A 19,933-nucleotide genomic window follows, 5' to 3' on the forward strand; every position below is an offset into this window, starting at 1 on the left:
GAATGACAATTTGTTTTTGTCTGACAACTTCCTTTAAAATGGCATAGATATTTGCCCTTTTGGATTTGTTTGTGGGCTGCTCAAATTGCAACCTATCTGTTAATGGTGTGCCTGAGCATTAGGACTACATTCTTTAATTTGAAATTTTTGTTATTTTTTTATTTCCTTAGAATACACACCTCCAGTTTATGAGTAGGTTTTGTTGCAAAAAAAGTGTACATTGGCGGGGATTCAGACTATAGCTTTCTATGGTGGAGGGGGTTTTCTAATGGTGGTTTTTTATCCTTCAAAGATTATTCAACCACTTTGTCCCATTGTAACAAATAATATTCATTAAGCCTCAAGGCCAAACTGGTAGAGCGCCTGGGCCTTGAGTCCTGCTCCAAACCCCACCACCACCCCCAAATTTTACTTCCCTCTTGTTGAGCTTCTTGAATTTGAGGGAGGCGAGGGTGAAGGTAGATGGTGGGAAGTGGTGAAGGAGCCTGGGGCTGGACAAGTGAAGTTCCAATGAAGCTACAAAGGTCTCCCCGGCTCAGAATTAAGGAACGCATGGGGCTGGGTTAGAGCCCCGGGGGGCGGAGACTCAGCATAAGGAAATCTGCAGCTAGCTAATGCACTCATTTCTCTGTGATGAGAAAACTTTGTCATTGACTGTTACTTAATTAAATCTTAATAAACGTCTGAGCTTTCCCCTAATCAAATCAGAACGGCTTAAGAAGTCACGTGTAATTTTGAATATCCTTTGAGCATATGTGATTTTCACTATAGTCACTGTGAGAGTTGAGTTTTGTACAGGACAGATGTGCTCAAAGTCTCAGCATTTCAGGCAATTGCTTGTGGCATAGAGAGCCTATTGAAGTAGTCACTAAACATGTGGCCCCCTGTTCTAGGAGATGAAGGTTTAATGAGAATCAGCCCATACGAAGAAAACAAATTTGGCTCTCTTCCAAGCAAATAATTTGACAATTGTGAAAGGAAAGAGGCTTTTTTTTTTTTAAATTGAAAGTTTATTTTCCAAATTGCAAGATAGTCAAATCATTAGTGTATCTCATAAAATCTGAGTTTTAATTTTTGCGCTCAAAATGATATCACTGATGGTCTATAGCTCGTGATAAAAGCAATTCATCTTATGGGTCAGTTTTTTTGTTTTCAAAATCCGTGATGGTCAGATTTAACCATCTCTAAATGATGTGTAGTGTAATTATACATAAATGAAATTACCTGCATTTCTTTCCCTTGCTTTTCCTTGGTTGTGATAAATCTTCAGCATATTTCAACTCTCTACTGAATCTTTATATTTAATTGAGGAAGAAAAGGAACTTCTTAGAAACAAAAGAACAACAAAGTAGAAGTTGTCTCAAATTGGTGAGTGAAGAGGAGGAAGGACAGCCAAAAGAACTAGAAACCCCCTCCCCAACTTTTATTTTTAGGAACCCTTTCTACTCTTTCTCCCCAGCTCAGTCTTCCACCTCAGGCCCTAGCTTTTTATTAAAACTCAGTATAAGATCAGTTTGGGAAACACAGAAATGGAAATATAATTTATTTAATAAAAATTACAGAAATGATTTAAGGAAATTAAAAATTAAATGCATTCTTGGAATCCAATTAGCAAATAAAAACTAATATTCAATTTCTTATCCATTTCTAAAACAAATTTAAAATGAGAAGTCTTTATTTAGTATGACTAACAGCGAGAAACATGATTTCCTATTTCCTGTGAATGGCAACAGTATTGAGATACGTAAGAATTTTTAGTGGCAGAAGTAAAAGACCTCTAAGTGAAATTCATGTGAGAGAAGGACTTTTCCAGGGGCCGCTACCTAATTTTAAAACCCCATTTTGAAATTTATTAATTGAACATTTAATAAAATAATTTATTTGGCTTTGACAAAGGTGATGTATATACTGTCTCTTGATTTCTATAACGAAATAATAAAAGATAATATAACATTAACAGTAATAGGTGATTTTTGAATGTGATTAAGAAATGTGACGAAGCTTTCTCACTGAAAAAGTGAATGCAATTGCACAAAGGCCGTTTATACAAGGTTTCATACTAAAAAATGATCCATTTAAATAGATGACACTTTGCTACTTTTACTAGATGACTGGAAATGCAATCAAATGACAAAATGTATATAGAATATCTGACTATATTTGATTTAGAGAAAACTATTATAAAATCATGATTATGATTCATTTTAGCAACTTAGCACTATGATTACAGCAGCTATTAATCAAATGATTCCATGATGATCTACACAACAAATGGATATAAGAACAAAAGGTGACAGTTAAAGAACTTACAGTATAACTTAAAAATGCTTTGACTTGTGTACACTTGATTTTAATGCATCAAAAATAACGTGAATGTTAATTTTAGTCCTATGTTACTTACCGTGATCTACCAAAGTACAAAATGCACCTCTGCAGTTTTTACACTTCTAAAATTGTAGTTTTTATATCTGTATTCTCTCTGCACACTATTTTGAAAAGTGTCAAAATAGTTCTCTGTTTAATAGTATAACATGGAGAAAGAGAATATCACTAAAATACATCTAATCAGAATTTATATAAATATAAATTTATGTAAATATAAATTTACACCCCTCCATAACACACAGCTTGAGGTACTTTCCTGACCATAATAATAAAATTAAATATTATAATTAGTATACTCTGAAACTAATGAAGATGAGAATCATAGATAATAACATTATTATAAGACTATTGCTGATCAAGAAGTTCAGTCATCTGGTTTTTGATCTTTTGGAAGCACACTGAAAAATATTTTTTTGAGCCTCAGAAAATATGTTAAATTTATTTTGATGTAATTTAATTATAAATGATAAAAATCCAAACCAGGCATTTTGGGGAGAAACTTTATTTTCTAGAGCACGTCTGTGAGTAACTAAGGTTATTTCACCAGATTTTAAAACTGAACATGTTTGAACAAGCTACTTCTCATCTTAATTTTCAAACTACAATAATGGCACGTCTTGCAAATCTTAATGCCAATTATTTCTGTCTGAATTAACTTGCAATCTTTATTGACACACGGGAAACCAGGAAGTTCTTTTCTCACTGATGATTACATTGTTCTGGTTGTTAGAATTATAGTGTCTCTGTTTTGTCCAAAGCCAGTCAGAGCAAGTTTTTTGAAGTTGGATTTACGACTCCTTCATTGTCACCAGTCTACCACGACCTCAACAGTTGTGACCAAAGACTCTTCAACTTACATTTTTAGCATAGTAAAAGGAAAGGAACATCAATGGGGGACCCTTGGTACAAACAAGGTCTAGGAATATTTTTTTGTAGGCGAGAAACTGTGCTTTGTTGCTATGTGCCATTTATTAAAAAAAAAAAAAGTAGACTTGCTTTAGCTTTTAGTTTCCTCAAACAGAAGAGGTAGACAAAGTATGTCTCCCGAATTTTATGGTAATATTATGCCAAAGAAAACGAGCCTGTCCATTTTAGGGGATAAAAATTAGAGTATTTTTGAGCAAATTTTTTCTGTAATAGTTCTCCCCGCTAATCTTTAAGTCACTGCTTCTTTTCTTACACATGGATACTTTTCCATTGTGACTTTACCTGTCTCTCTTCCCTCCCCCACCCTTCTTTCGTTCTCTTTCAAAGCATTTTTTCAATCAGCACATGAGGTTCTGAAAGAAAATTATTTAGTCTTGGCTTTTCCCTCAACTTTATTCAGCAAAACTACTGACTTGAACAAAAGCAGTACTGTACCTGCTCCTGGCCGCCAGAAACAATGACGAGCGCCTTGATAAGATTAGATGTAATTTTAAATGCAGCAGGGACAAAGCCTCCTTCCCACTAACCCCACTCGCAATCCCCTACTGTAATTCCACCACAGTGAGCAGTTGAAAAATCCCTGACCAGAGCCAGACTGCTTGGTAAGCGCCACCTAACAGACATAGAAACATGATCTGCATCATTTTCAGGCTTGGCAGACATTTTGTGCATTAAAAAAAAAAGAAAAAGAAAAGAAAAGGCGGGGGGAGCCCATCTTTGAAACCAGACACAAGCAAACTTTATATATTCCCAGGTTTAGAGTTTTAAGAAGAACTTAAATCTGAAATATCAAACAGGAAAAGAGAGAAAAATATGTTGAAAACATGTATCAAATCAGTTTTAAAATTAGTTTTCTGTTTAAACAGCAGCTATCCTTGTATGTCTAAGTTTGTTCCGTGGATTGTGGAGTGTTTTGAGTGACTGAAGTAAGCATAACTGTTTGTGTATAGATCCAAGAAGATAGGTGCCCACTGGGCATTTTTTTTAACTCATAAAAATTAACTTTTAATTCTGGAGTGTTAGAGTTCTTTCCTTTTTCTTCTGTCTTTTGGGTAAGAAATTTGACAGAATATAGTCTTTATGTGTAGGTATTCTATTTGTTCTGGCCACAAAATCCTGTTGATTCTTCTTTTCTTGTACCAGTATGGAAATAATAATGTTAATCATTGTTGTCTTACACTGTATCTATTTATCTATCATCTATCTCTACCTATCTACTCTTTTCATAAGTACAAAACACTGATTATTAGATTTTAAGAGGAAAAGTATATAGACAACAGTAAAATGTATTTGTTTCATTAATTGTACAGATGCAACTCATGTGCCCCACACAAATGCTTTTAGAACAATATAGTATTTCAATTTTTGTGAAACAAATCATTTAAACTGCATTATATAAACTGGTTTTAATCAAAGTTAACCCCCCCCCCATTTCATAATGTGGATAAGATCTCCTTAATTTGTCAGTTCAAATGCATTTTTTTTTGTGTTAAATGTTCTTTATAGGGGGCATGACTGCATGCTGAAGAAAAGTCAGATGTTGAAACTGGATAAAGAGTCTTAACTGACTAAATTTGAGAGGCTTACTAATCTCTGAACTTCTGATCCCTTAGTAGTAGGTATTTTTGAGTTAATACAAGAAGACAAATCTCTACACTTCTCTAGTTATGGAAATTAGTGGTGTTCTGAGCACAGAACCTACCCATTAACCTGACAGATACACTGTATGTGTGTGCCGTGATTGTCCTTGTTTTTTGTCATAAAACTTTAGAAAGCTGAGAAAATGTAGTTAGAATCTCAATTTCTATTCCAAGCCCTCCTAAACTCATATGCTGTTTTCCTATTAGAGAAAAGGAAACCTAAATGGTAAGAATTTTCACAAGACTTCATTTAATTAGATTCCACTAAACATTACTAAAATGTGTTATTATCCTTGAATGTAATGGACTGTATTGATTTTTTAAATTGTTTTGGCTGGAAAGAAAAAAATTTTTTTTTTGTTTTCCTTTGTCTCTTTTCTTTTCTTTCTTTGCTCCTTGTTTTTGTTTTTGGGTTTTGTTATTGTTTGTTGTTTGTTTGGGTTTCTGTTTTGGTATTTTTTGATCAGCCAGTAGTGGAACCAAATACTTTCTGTGCTCTTCTGTCTCTCTTTTGTGTCCTCCTCCATCTGTTCCTGGAAAGATGTGGCTAGATGTAGCCAACCATGTTAATGTTGAGAAAAATGGTAAAGATTATTTTCCTTCTGACAACCTCTTTCCAGGTGTTTAGCAGCCTCTGTATATTGGTAGATCCTCAGCAGTTTTCTTGAGTAGTTCTTTTTTTGTTCCTCTCCTTCCTCCTTCCTTGTCTTACTTCCTGCAGCGCACTGGACACTGTGTTAGGGGCCAGGGATTAACGAGGCATGAGTAGAACATAGTTCCTGCTCTCAAGTTGCTCACAGCCTGGTGACCAGAGACTCAAGAAAAGAAGCAGTGGCTGCTTCCAGCCTTATCTTCTCACCTGCCCCTGATCAGAAGCAAAGCTTCCCATTGTCCCATTCCTTCTATCCCCCAGGCAGCTGGGAAACAAATGCAAGCTAACTTAACCTTTAAACGTGTTCTCATCTCAGACAGCTTTTGCATTTTAACTCTTGCCTGCAAAAGTTGGGTGACTGCTAAGGATTTTTATCAACAAAAGAGCACAGATAAAAGGGAGCCATCTTTTGTGTTAGAGAACCTTCCTCAAAATCTCTCGATAATGACCAAAATGTATTTATACTAGGGTGGACCTCATCTTCTTGGTCTAGGTTTATACAAATCCATCAGGATTCAAACTCAGAGAACTTTATCACAATAGTATGACTTTACTATTTTTTCATATTTATCATGTACGGTATACACTTTGTATAAAAGAAAAAGAAGCCAAATTACTATTTGTATGCCAACACATTTTTACCATAAACACATTTAAACATATATTGAAATATTGTTTTCTGTACTACAACATATCTTTGTAAAAATTAGAGATGACCTCCAGTTTCAGAAAGCCAATACCTAGCAACTTTCTGACTCTTTCTAGTGTATTCCTGCTAACATTATTTTAAATCCATAATTAATACATGTTTGTTGACATAAGATCACAATATCCATATAAACAATAGGAACAAAAAATAAGAGAAAACAATACATTTTTTTATGTTCTTAGTACTCCAAGACAGCAATTCTTAACATCTGCTTTCAACTTCTTTCTATCCAAATATTTTCATATTTTTCCACAACTGAGATCATAGTGTTCATAGCAGTTTTAAACCATTTTAACTTACCAGTATGTCACAAATATTTAAAGTTCAATGAAGGATTATGCTTATTATCTCTAAATATGTTTCATTTTTAAAATATCTGCATTGCGTGGATGTAGAATTTATTCAAGATTACCTTTTGTTTTTTTTGTCTTCTTTCCCCTTCTATTATACAAACACATTCTCTTTTGGCTCCCTAACCCCCAGCCTCCAACTTCTTTTTTTTTTTTCCCCATCCTGTCCCTTCCAAATGGTTGAGTTTTTCCTTCCTTTATCTGCTTGTCTGGAAATTGTGTTCACCCTACGTGACTCAAGTGATAGGCCTTTTTTTTAACGAAGTCTCCGGTTCAGCTTTATCCTCTGCATACCTATCATGCCTTTTGTATACTTGCATTGTGGAATTTATCACACACAATATGGAATGGCATTGTCAGAGATCGGACTCTGTAAGGCAGGCAAGTGTCCTAACAGTACATTCTCTTATGGGTCTATGTCGAATATTCTGGGCAGAACAGACTTTGATGGCATAGACTGTTTGGAGAGCTCCTTACTTGTCGTGGAAAACAGAGGATCCTGAAGCAGCTGCCTAAATTCTATAATCTGGCTAAATTCTATAAACTGCATGTGTCCATTGAGCCTCATGTGATAGACTCTGAACCCAGATCATAACAGGGCTCCAGGCAAGTGCAAATCTGATGGAAGGATTTTGGGTTTTTCCAAAGAGACTCTCTTAGAGGAAGAATTTTAGTTCCCCAAGAGAAAAATCATTTATTAGTAGAGAGAGTCTGATTACTGGGATCGAAATGTTAGAAGGAGCAGTGGCTGTTGGTGGGCCATGAGCTGTGGCTAACATGGCTGTGCCTGGCCATCTCTCCTATGTGCCGGGAACCAGACTGCTGTGAAAATAAAATGACTTGTGCCACTAAGGACCTAACGCCTTTGCCCTGAAGGGATGAGTCAGATTCACAGATAAAAGCTCACAAGCGGGGTGCCTGGGTGGCTCAGTGGGTTAAAGCCTCTGCCTTTGGCTCAGGTCATGATCCCAGGGTCCTGGGATCGAGCCCCACATGGGGCTCTCTGCTCAGCGGGGAGCCTGCTTCCTCCTCTCTCTCTATCTGCCTCTACTTGTGACTTCTGTTAAATAAATAAATAAATATATTAAAAAAAAAAAAAAAGCTCACAAGTGTGGGTGCAGCCTGTGCTGTGTTGAGGTCGTGGTGCAGTTCGCTCTGGCCAGCGGGAGCAGTGGTGAGATGCAGCTGAAGTCAACTGGACAGAAGGAAGGGGCAGGTGCAGAGCCGGAACAGTGAGAGCCTCCAGAAGAGGGCCCCTCCCACTCTCCCACTCAGCCCACTGACTCCTGGAGGGATCCCAAGTGAAGATGGTCCTTCCTCTCACCAGAGCGGAGGGGTTCAGAATATGGCATCTGGTATGATACACAGATAGACATAGAAAGTACATCTTTTTTTTTTTTTTAACTTTTTTAGATATTTTATTTATTCATTTGAGAGAGAGAGAGAGCACAAGCAGAGGGAGAGGCAAAGGGAGAGGGAGAAGCAGACTCTCTGCTGAGTAGGGAGCCCGATGCGGGACTCTATCCCATGATCCTGGGATCATGGCCTGAGCTGAAGACAGACGCTTAACCGTCTGAGCCACCTAGGCACCCCCGTCTTTTCTACCCTTGCCTATTTCTAGCACTTAATTCAGTGTCTTATAGATACCTCATAAATTCACTTATTTATTGAACCCACAAGCCTAATATATATCTGGCATTATTCTAGGTACTAGGACAGAAATGGTCAGCAAAAAACAGTTGTGGTTATTGTCTTGGAACTAAACATTCCTTGAACTGGAATTTAAGCAAACAGATGAACATTTCATTACTTTCCTATCTTTTCATGCAGTCTGTTTTGAATGATAGTAGCTTAAGCTTTATGTCATTTTCATAATACACTCTTAAAAATGTGGAGGAATAAACAGTTCTAAAACATAAATATCCCAACAGGTTACAAATGATCCTTTGTAGGTGTTGTTAACTAAATTAATATTTCAGCATATACAGTACTTTTTCTAAGTCACTAGGCCCAAGTGACTTGCTCTGGAACCCTAAGCTGTAAGGAAAATGTCTATGTTGCATATCTACAACACAACTTTTATTTGGAACTGTCATCCTAAATCTCTTTATTTTGACCTGACAATGAAGCATAAAATGAAGATGGATAATTATTTTGAACTGGATTCTTTAATAATTGCTATTGATTTCTTAATGTGTTCAAGATAGTACGCTTTGCCTTGCAAAAGAAGAAAAGGTGAACAAAAGATTGTTTCTAATGTCACTGTAGTGTAAAACTAGTAGATTCGGCTAAAGATGGAGTTCTTCAAAATGAGTGAACTGCAGAGTGTTACTGTTGCCCTTCTGTGGACAGATCACAATCGTCCTCCACAGGGCTCCACCCACACAGGAGATGGGGACACGCATGTCGTCCTGGACACAGGCGGCAAACGGGGTTGTCCAGACAGCACAGACAGCATGCAGCAGACTGAGCCCTCTCAGGCTCTCATTTGTGCATACCGAATGTATCCAAAGTGTTTCTATTTGTTTCTCACTTGAGTTCTGATACTTTTAAAGTTCTAAAGTCAATGAATTTTCTGTAATTATAATTATAAAATGGACAATAATTAGAAAATGAACAAAAGCTACCTCTTTTCAAAAGTCTTATTCACTCCTGAAGGTTGCTTAATCACAAAAGTAGCGTGTATAACATTTCATATTTTAGAAGGAATAGTCACACACTTAATTTTATTGCAACCCCATGAACCCAGTCATATTATCTTCACTTTATAGGTGGCAAAACCAGGCCAAAGATATTTGGTAATTTGTCCAATGTGACTAAGACAGGGCAAGAATTTTTCAGTAATCAGAAACACATTAAAAAACCACTTATTTTACTCCCATATTGGGCAAAATGTGATATACTTCTGGGTGGTTTGGGGATATGCCTGTGATATGAATAGCATGACTTCTGTGCACTAAGACTCTATTTGAATAGAGGTAAAGAAACTACTTATGTCAGACATAGAGCATCATATTAACAGTGCAAAATAATACGGTGCAAGTTGTAGGCATAAATTCGGAGGTCTCATTGAGTAGTGCCATAGCTCACTAATGTTAATGCTATTAGTACTAGAGATACCGATTTCTCAAAGTGCAGGAAAGGCGTGGGGTGATCACCTTTGAGTCACTAGAATTTTGTCATAACATAATAGCAGAGAAACCAGAAAAAGAAAAAAGGCTGTCTCTGAGCACTAGAAGGGTTTCGTGGAGAGGCTTTTTCGTTTATAATTTCTAATTTCGTCATTATGGTATGAAAAAGACAGGAAATAAAACACCACTAAAAAGCAGAGAGAGAGGGAAGAGAGAGAGAAGGAGAAGAGACAGAGAGGGAAATAGACTCCAAGCTAGAGAGAACAAATTGATGGTTACCAGAGGGGAAAGTGGGTGGGGGATGGATGAAATGAGTTAAGGGGGTGAAGGCGTGCACTGGTCATGATGAGCACGGGTTACATTTGGAAGTGTTGAATCACTGTATTGTACACCTCACACTGATATTACACTGTTATGTTGTTCTCTATACTGGCATTAAAAATTTTTCTTAAACCACTCAAGTTTTACTAAGGAGATGATGTTTTCCATATGGAAAATCTGTGTGTGTGTGTGTGTGTGCGCGCGCGTGCATGTGTGCGTATTTTATAAATAAGTATGAAAGTTATATAAATACATCAGATATTAAGGCAGAATCTTTCTCAGTCTACAGTTATGAAGCCAGGGTAAAAAGATGGACTCCCTTTACCATGCCTTCTATCCTCCCTCAGAAGGAGCTTGGAATAAATTATCTAAGGGTGCATTTTCCCTTCGAGGAAAACCTTGAAGAAAGAGAGAATGTAATAGCTCGCGTCCACGTAATGCAAAGTGATACTTCTTCAAATAGAGGTTTTATTTTACAGCAGACCTACAGCATCTATTTCCCGCAGGTATAACACTGACCTACACCGAGAGGCTCTGAGATATCTACTAATTAGGGACTAAAGTTTTTGAAGAGAAAAAGATTAGTGAAGAAAAAATTACCTACATCTTTCAAGCCCCAGGGCAGCTCCCGTGTACATGGACAGTGATGAGTTATGCAGGCCAAAGTGTCTTTGCTTGCCGTTCTTAGGAAAATAATGGAAGTGAGTTTTGCTGCAATAAATTTATTTGCATTTAGACTTTCTTCTTCACACCTTCAATTGAAAGAAATCCTCATGAAGGTTTTAACAAGGAAGCATGTTTAAATTTAGACAGTTGATGTGTGACATTTTTTTCTTTCCTTTATTTTTGTAGAGAACCATCGCACAGACTATCATTGCTTACAAGGTCAGTTGATTGATTCATTCTTCAGATATTTTGTCCAGATTCTAGCTGGTAAGCCCCAGGGTAAGAATTTGTTCAAGTAAAACAGGAATTTCTCTAAGCCAACATTTGAAACAATATTTGCTTGAATCCCACTGGTATTCTGAATTACAACCGTAGAAACGAGATATTTTGGATGATGTTATTGCATCAGTATTTTTAAAGTTTTTGAAATGTTAATGTTTTCAACAAGCATCACCTTTTTGATTAATCTTAAGATTCCATTTTACATTATTTACAACCACTAGGTTGTCTTTAAAAAATGCTGGCACTATGTTAATTGAAAGTCAACAGGGAGACTCAATCAGACCTTCCCACCGAGTTAGTCTGCGTGTGAGTTCTCCCAGGCCCCTTCATTACTTCATCTTTCAGTTTTCTTCATGTGCCTAGTGACGTAAATCAAACCCCTTTTCTAAGCCACGACATTTGGAAGGACATATGAAATATACTATTTGTAAAAGAATTCTGAAAAAGATGAACCCTTCATATATAAGTGATATAATTGTGAAATATTCAGTTCAGCTGTTGGTATTAACCAGACTGTAATATGTAATGTTATTGATGCTATCAATATTAGGTATTTATTTAAAACTAAAAATATACTTAGAGTATGGAGGTCCCAAGAAACAAGATGGCATTGTGCAAAATGCATAGACTTCATGTCAGGGAGAATATGGTTGAAGTCCTGGCTGCTACTCACTAGTGGAGTGATCTCAAACAAACTATCTTCTCCAAGCCTCAGTTTCCCTATGTGTAAAACAGGATAGCAGTGTTTATCTAACTGGGTTTTTGCACAGTTTTAGTGGGGTTCACTGTTGGCCATAATAAATTTTGACTACTCCTGGGGATAGGTACTTTTAGGAAGTTGGTTAATATATGAGCACAGCAGTTATTTAACTAATATCAGGTAATGTTTGTTTCTTTAAAAAAAAAACAACTATGACTATCACAGTAATCTGAAAGAATTTATGCACCTCAAAGTATTTGAAATAACTAGGAGCACAGTAATATATGGCTTTTATTTTCCCTAAGAAAAAATTTTAGGGTTTTTAATTCCCTCAGAAAGATTTTAGGGTTGACATATCCAGATATTAGTTGAATTGCAAAGCTTTAAAAAATAAGATATTTATCCAGACAAAGGAGTACAGGACTGCCACAGAGGAATGGCTATAATGTTTTCCTGGAGGTGAACTAAATAGTTTCTAGTGTTTCATACTAATTTGTACACAGAATACATTTTCAGTCCCTGAGATTTTTAGGATAAGCGTTTTTATGTATTTACTCTTTACATAAATGAAACTTATATGCTACATTAAATTATTGACTGTCATTAGTTTATGGTGAGTAGCTGGTTTGACTCATTCGTCACTTGCTAACTTTAATAAGTTTTTCCTAAATTATTAAATTTATTATTAAACTTCTATAAAAAATTTTAAGTGTTTGATGTATTTTTCATTGTTAGGTTTCTGAAGAAATGAGGCAAAAATCTCTTTCTGATAATAAAAGTGATCTTGTGTGTTATGTACCAGTGTCATAAAGGTGGTAGCATTCTCACATATTTTTATTATTTTAGAATATTTGGGGCATTTTGAAAATTTCATTTCTATACTCCCTATTTAATAGAGTAAAAAATAATGACCTGTATTATTGAATGTAGTTACATTCTTAGAAATGGAACAAAAGTCATGCATCTTCATCACCTTAGAATAAGGCATTTGGGGATTCTCAGTTGTCTTGACTATTTGGAGATTATTTATTTTTGAAGAAGCTCACTGAAGCTCTGTGCTAGGTTTTGTGAAATATGAAACAAGCATTTAGTGCAGTTTTAAAAATAGATTTTTAGAAAAAGGGACTCAGCTGTGAAAGCTAGTTCTAATGCATAAGCATTCCCATAGTAATTTTGATGATTGTAGATGAAGTTTAAAAAACTAATGTGGAAAACTAATTTTTTGGGGGAAATCACTTTATACCCTTATTCAGTGTGTCCATATTAGATAAGGAAGTAATAGAGGTAATGGAAATGTCAAATGTAAACTTAGTTAGGTTGTTCATTGGGTACAGAGAAAAATTTTAGCATTTATATAGGAATTATAACAACAGTTAAAAATGAAAGGATTTCCCTTGAATTGGTAATAAAGAATATGATGCCGCATCTACTTTTCGAAGGCTTAGAGTTAGTTACTGTCAAAGACTCAGTGATTCAAGCAAACAGTGGAGTAATGGCATTTTGATCCATAGCTCTTTCTGAGAAAATGCAATAAGATACTGTTTTACTGATGCTTTCTTATAATGTGATATCATTCCACAGATATGCTTTTTGTTGGAAGTAATGATTTATACTGGAAATGAGCAGACCCAAAAAGAAGATCCTCATGACTCGAAAGATGAGTTCTCTGAATAGATGCTATGCAATATTTTTAATGAAAAAGGAGCCATCATCTTGCTGATCAGATTCAGGGTAAAGATGTGGCTAACATAAATTCATAGGGGAAGCTGAGTTAAAGCCAGCACGTTTCTGGGGGTTGGCATTGCGGGGTTGTTCTCTTCCCTGTTGGGCAACCAGAAAGAGGGTTTACTTCCAACTATGACTCTGGAGGACATATTCTTACAAAAAGAAATCGAAACATGCCTGGAAATCTTAAAGAGCATTAGACCACTTGACCTTTCCTTTTTCTCCATTTTTTTTGTTTTACTTTGTTTCTTTTTGTTGTTTTTGTTTTTGTTTTTGTTTTTAATCAGCTTTAATATTGTGGACATATTCTCTGGGCTATTCATGTACTAGACACTTTAAACTATCTCTTGAAAGGATGTTAAATGAGAGTAAATAATACACAGCAGTCAGGACTCTGGATTATTTTTACTGGGGTAAAAGGCTAAAGTTAAAAATCCCCAATCATCCTTTCATTGGTGAATTGCTGATACACTCTTAAATTTGGCTACAGAAAATTAATACTTGCTGTTAAAGTTAAGTTCGAATAGCAAAGAAATATCGATGTTAAACTTAGAGATACCTAAGTTCAAGTTGAGAACCATTAATATTAGAGTCCAATCAACCCAGGAATAAACCCACAATTATATGGTCAATTAATCTTTGACAAAGCAGGAAAGAATATCTCATGGGAAAGAGGCAGTCTCTTCAACGAGTGGTGTTGGGAAAACTGGACAACAACGTGCAAAAGAATGAGACTGGACCACTTTATTACACCGTACACAAAAATAAATTCTTCTTCTTTTTTTTTTTTTTTTTTAAGATTTTATTTATTTATTTGACAGAGAGAGATCACAAGCAGGCAGAGAGGCAGGCAGAGAGAGAGGAGGAAGCAGGCTCCCCGCTGAGCAGAGAGCCCGATGCGGGGCTCGATCCCAGGACCCTGAGATCATGACCCGAGCCGAAGGCAGCGGCCTAACCCACTGAGCCACCCAGGCGCCCCACAAAAATAAATTCTAAATGGATTAAAGATCTAGATGTGAGACCTGAAACCATAAAAATTCCAGAAGCACAGATAGTAACTTCTTTGACATCAGTCATAGCAGCTTCTTTCTAGATATGCCTCCTGAGGCAGGGGAAACAAAGGCAAAAATTAACTATGAGACTACATCAAAATAAAAACTTTTTGCACAGTCAACAAAACTAAAAGCAACCTATGGAATAGAAGTTATCTGCAAATGACATATCTGATAGAGAGTATGCAAAACATATGTCAATATTTAAAAGCTAAATATTTAAAAGATGCTGACTTACAAAACTGAACACCCAAAAAAGAAATAATCCAATTAAAAATGTGCAGAAGAGATGAGCAGATAGTTCTCCAAAGAAGACATCCAGATGGCTAACAGACACATGAAAAGACGCTCATCACCCCTCATCATCAGGGAAATGTAAATCAAAACTACAATGAGCTGTCATCTCACACCTGTCAGAATGGCTAAAATCAACAAGAAACAACAGGTGTTTGCAAGGGTGTGGGAAAAAAGAACAATTATGCACTGTTAGTGGGAAGGCAAACTGGTGAAGCCACTGTGGAAAACAGTATGGAGGTTCCTCAAAAAGTTAAAAATTCAACTACCACATTACTGGGTATTTACCCCAAAATACAAGAACACTAATTCAGAGGGTAACATGCACTATTATGTTTATAGTGCATTTACAATAGCCAAGATAAGGAAGCAACATAAGTGTCCATTGATTGATGAATGAATGGATAAGGAAGATGTGGAATATACACAATGGAATATTACTCAGCCATAAAAAATGAAGTCTTGCCATTTGCAATGACATGGATGGAACTAGAGAATATAATGCTAAGTGAAGTCAGTCAGGGAAAGACAAATACCATATGATTTTACTCATACATAGAATTTAAGAAACACAACAAACAAGCAAAGGAAAAAAATAAGAGTGAGACAAATCAAGGAACAAATTAATTATAAAGAACAAACTGATGGGGGTTACCAGAGGGGAGGGGGTGGGGGAATGGACGAAATAGGTGATAGAGATGAAGGAGTACATTTGATGAATCACTATGCTGTACTTGTGAAACTAATATAATAATTATCTTAACTAACTGAAATTAAAATAAAAACTTAGGAAAAAAATAGAGTCAAATCACCTTTTCTAAAATAAATGAACATTGTTTTAAGGAATTTGCCTATTTTACAAAAGTAACTGATCTAGAAAAAGTGAATGATGCATATGTGCTTTTCTAATAATTTTAATTGAATTTTAAACTATTTTAATTCACTAATGGAAAGAGACAAGGTGGAATATTGGCATGTTTTGTCTTTCTAGTTATTAACAGAGCAGTTTCCAATAAAATTATTAAAGCAAACTTTAATTATTTTTGAAAAATATATTCTTACAAAATAATCTTAGTCCTCATACATCGAACTTAAAATTGACGTTTGTTTTTATAAAAAATCCAGACCTTCACATTTCAGAATGACAAGAGGTGACCAGGTCCGGTAAACGACTATCATTTATGAGAGATGGCTTGAGGATGTAAACCTTTAAATCTAAGTCAGGCATAAAAAATATTTTGATATATAACCTGGTTCATTTTTTTTACTTCAATTTTCAGAAATTAAAGACATCACTGCAAAGAGTAAAAAGCATTTTGAGTATACAAATAAAAATAGAAAAAGACAAGCTAACAACAGGGTGCATAAAAATCTACTTACACACACAGAGGCGCACAAATCTCTTTGACTAGTTATTTAGGTAGCTGAGGCTTACTAGTTCATTTTTTAACCTAATGATAAACATTAGCTTCAGGAACTATTATATTCAGGGACCTTCCCCTCAGGCTGCTAGTTGTGACACAGTTATTAAACTAAACCCATTTGTTCTTTTTAGAAGAGCTTCTAAATATCTGTGAGTGCTGGTTAAGTACTTTCCAAGTATAAGTGAGGCATGTCAAAAGACAGTGGTAGAACTAAGAGGGACAAAGGTTAGTATCAAACTTAAGGTAACTAAGCTAGTATATATTTTTAGCTCAATAAGTACTTTTACCTTCACTTTGCAATAGCTTACATATTTTTACCTAGAGAATAAGCTCATTCTGCATGCATATAATCTTGCCCCCATGGATAAACTAGTCTTGTGCATAAATGATTCCCACACTGCAGCAGTTTTAAGAGTTCAAATGGCCAGAGAAATTAACAGTGCTGTTAGTACTAAGTTACACATTTAAATGTGACACCTTTGTCCTTTGCTATCATTTCCCAACGAGGTTATCATGGAAACTTCTTCGTTTGAAAGAATTATATTTCTATCAGCTAAAGTAGCTGACAACACAGTGTGAGCTGACATGCAACTCTGGGTCCTTCCATTCCTCCCTTCCTTCCTTTCTTTCTTTCTCCCCCCCCCCTTTTTTTTTCTTTTCCCTTTTTGGAGTTCTCCTAAAAGATTTTAGCTATCTGTCATCAGGCACAAGTTTAGATTCTACCGAGCCAAAGCAGCTTGGAATGTGTTGGTGAAGAGGACACTCCAGACAGGACAATATGCTTGTCCACAGGGTGAGCGTGAAGAAGAATGCTAAGAGGCTGTAGCGGGATTGCTTTGGCTGGTGTGAGCCTTGGAAGGGAGAGTGGAGCCACTGGGAATGAATCCTGGTGCTGAAAGGGTGCACTTCAACCTTTCAGTTTGTACACAAGCCTCAGAGCAACAGCACTCTCTGGCAATTGGCCTTCTTATGCCTAATTTCCAACCCACAAGTAGGAGTGAGGTTGTTGAGGATATCCTCACCTTAGAGTTATTCACTTTGCATAATGACTCTACTTAGCACATTAGGAGGGAGTGCTGATGTCTAAGTGCCCATCTGCTTCCATAGTCGTTACTGTGCACCCTTCAATTAAGCAGTCCAGATACGAGTTCTTTCAAGATAAACTGAAAGTGATTATGGTGGTGGCTACACGAGTATGTATGTACATTTGTCAAAACTCATCTAACACTTAAAATAGGGGAATTTTATTGTATGTAAATTATACCTCAATTTAGACTTGATTTAAAAAAAAAAGTTTAGGAATCTGAAAGTGTGAAGAACTGTTAGATAAAATAAGAAAGCTGCTGTCAACAGAGACATGGTAATTTCTGCTATTGTTATAGAAATAAACTTTTCTGAGTGCAGACTACATTAACCATTTGCAGGAAATAACAAAACCAGCCCATTTTTGATGTATTTTATAATTATTTTGTAAAACAGCATGACTCCCTTTGTCGTCATGGATTGTCTGGTGCACAGCACATAGTAGACACTCAATAAATACCAGTGGAATTGTTGATATCTGAATCGATGTCTGAATAATTGAGGTTCTGCGTCATGTAAGTCTCAGGTGTTTTGAACAATTCAGGGAAGCATGCTGAAGGAAAGTTTATGTCTTGATTCATGAAAAAGCCTTTGCCGATTTGGTTGCCTTCACAAAACATTTATTTTAAGTCATTTAAATTATGAAAACTAAAGAGGGAAAAACAAGGTAGTTAAAAGGGATAGGTGGATCTCCTCTTCAGTTGAGGGAAGACGGTGGATCACAACATTTGGAGGAAAATATTTTGGGGGTGTGTGTTTGAGGCTTTTCTACTCATTTTACAGCTAAAAGCAATAGTTAGGTTTGACAATCAGCTGAGTACCTGACAATTCAAAACACAGGCCTGGAAACTATGCATATGAGGAAAGCAACGCCTTTTGCCTTCTGCACTGTGTTTAGCGCTCACTTAAACACAGTGTAGGGAAGGACTGGAGCCATCAGTTTGAAATGCTATGTTTGAAACCCCGCACCAATGGAGCTAAATATTTAAAAAAATTAACTGACAGTATTTCTGAAAATATTTTCAAATTAAGCCTTGTGCCCAGAATGTTTCCAAACTGATGTTACTTACAATATATTTATCTTGTTTTCTTATAATGAACTCTTATTTAAAAAAGTTAAATCACTTTACTTGTTATGTGAAAGCCATGTAAACAGAAAGGAAGGGAATGAGAATAGATAAGAATTGTAGTCGTGGCAAACCCTCCATGGCTTCAAGTTTGGACTTACTGTTCTCTCCTACTAATTATGTTAACTTTCATCAAAGACTCATTTCATTTCTACAGTTTTCTCCATTATGCTATAAGCTGCTTCATGGCTCTCTGCACCACCCAAAATATATAGCACATAATATGATGCTCATTAGATACTTCTGAAATGACTGAATGCATCTATTAACAAACAAACATATGCATATGTACAAATACTGTGGTTCAACACATCAACTCTTTCCATTTTCTCGTTTATCTTTGTGTTACTAGAACCCTCTAAGTTTACACTGAGCACATGATTTTTCACATAGTTTCCATTTCTCAAATTTTTCTTGCAGCTAATTTTGACCATAATAATAAATTTAGGCCACTCTGGTATTACAGAAAAGATGTCTGCAAAGTTTGATATTTCCAACTGTAGACAAACCATTGGCCTTGGGTTTCAGCTTTTTTCTCATGAATTGGATCACTAACTTGAGTGTGAGTCAGCTCCAAACATGCAGAGGAGGGTTATGTTCTACAAAATGACAGAACATGAAGATGGAAGGAATCTGAACCCTTGCATGACAACTTGCAGACAATGATATTTAGCCTGGACTATGCAAGTTGGGACAAGAAAGAGTAAGCATCTCATTCGTTTAAACTATTTTATTTGGGATTCTTTGTTGTGGCAGCTTCACCTACATACTAACTAGTATATATAATTTATTAGTATGTATGGGTGACTATGTAATATGTACATGTAATTATATGCCTATGAATTGAGTTAAAAGAGAAAGAAAAAAAACTATCTATATAACCTTCCTTAAAAAAATCAAACCAAAAACCCCCTCCTTTGTTATTACTTACTTCACACATGAATACATAATGCTTACATAATTTGGCACTTTCTAGACTTAAAATAGACTACTGTATAATAAAGAGTTGAAAGTCAATTCCTTAACTTTGAATTTGTGACAATCTTTCTGGGCTTCATTTTCAAAATCTGTGCTTTGAGCTCTAAAATTTTGTTTATCTTTGAAATTCTATGAATTCTTCTTAATATAATAGTAAAAAACTTTTTTTAAGAACTCCAATGAGATAACTTCTCAATGATCCTAGACACAGCTGAAGCATTTCCAAACTTCACCGGAGGGCTCATTGGAAAGAACTACATGATTGCTTAGAGTATTTCCTCTGTGGTCAATCATGGACATGCAATCCCTATTCCATTATTTAGAAAGATGAATAACAAGATGCCCAATGGTTATGTTAACAAGGTTTTTGCCTTTGCGATTTTGTTTTTGGATTTCCATCTATCTGTAAGACCAACCCAAGAGAACTTACAGTAGTATAGATGTGAGAAAGGCAGGAATTAAACTCTCCACTGTTCTCATCTACAAT

The sequence above is a fragment of the Lutra lutra genome, chromosome 5 (genome assembly GCF_902655055.1).
Source record: "Lutra lutra chromosome 5, mLutLut1.2, whole genome shotgun sequence".
NCBI lineage: Eukaryota > Metazoa > Chordata > Mammalia > Carnivora > Mustelidae > Lutra > Lutra lutra.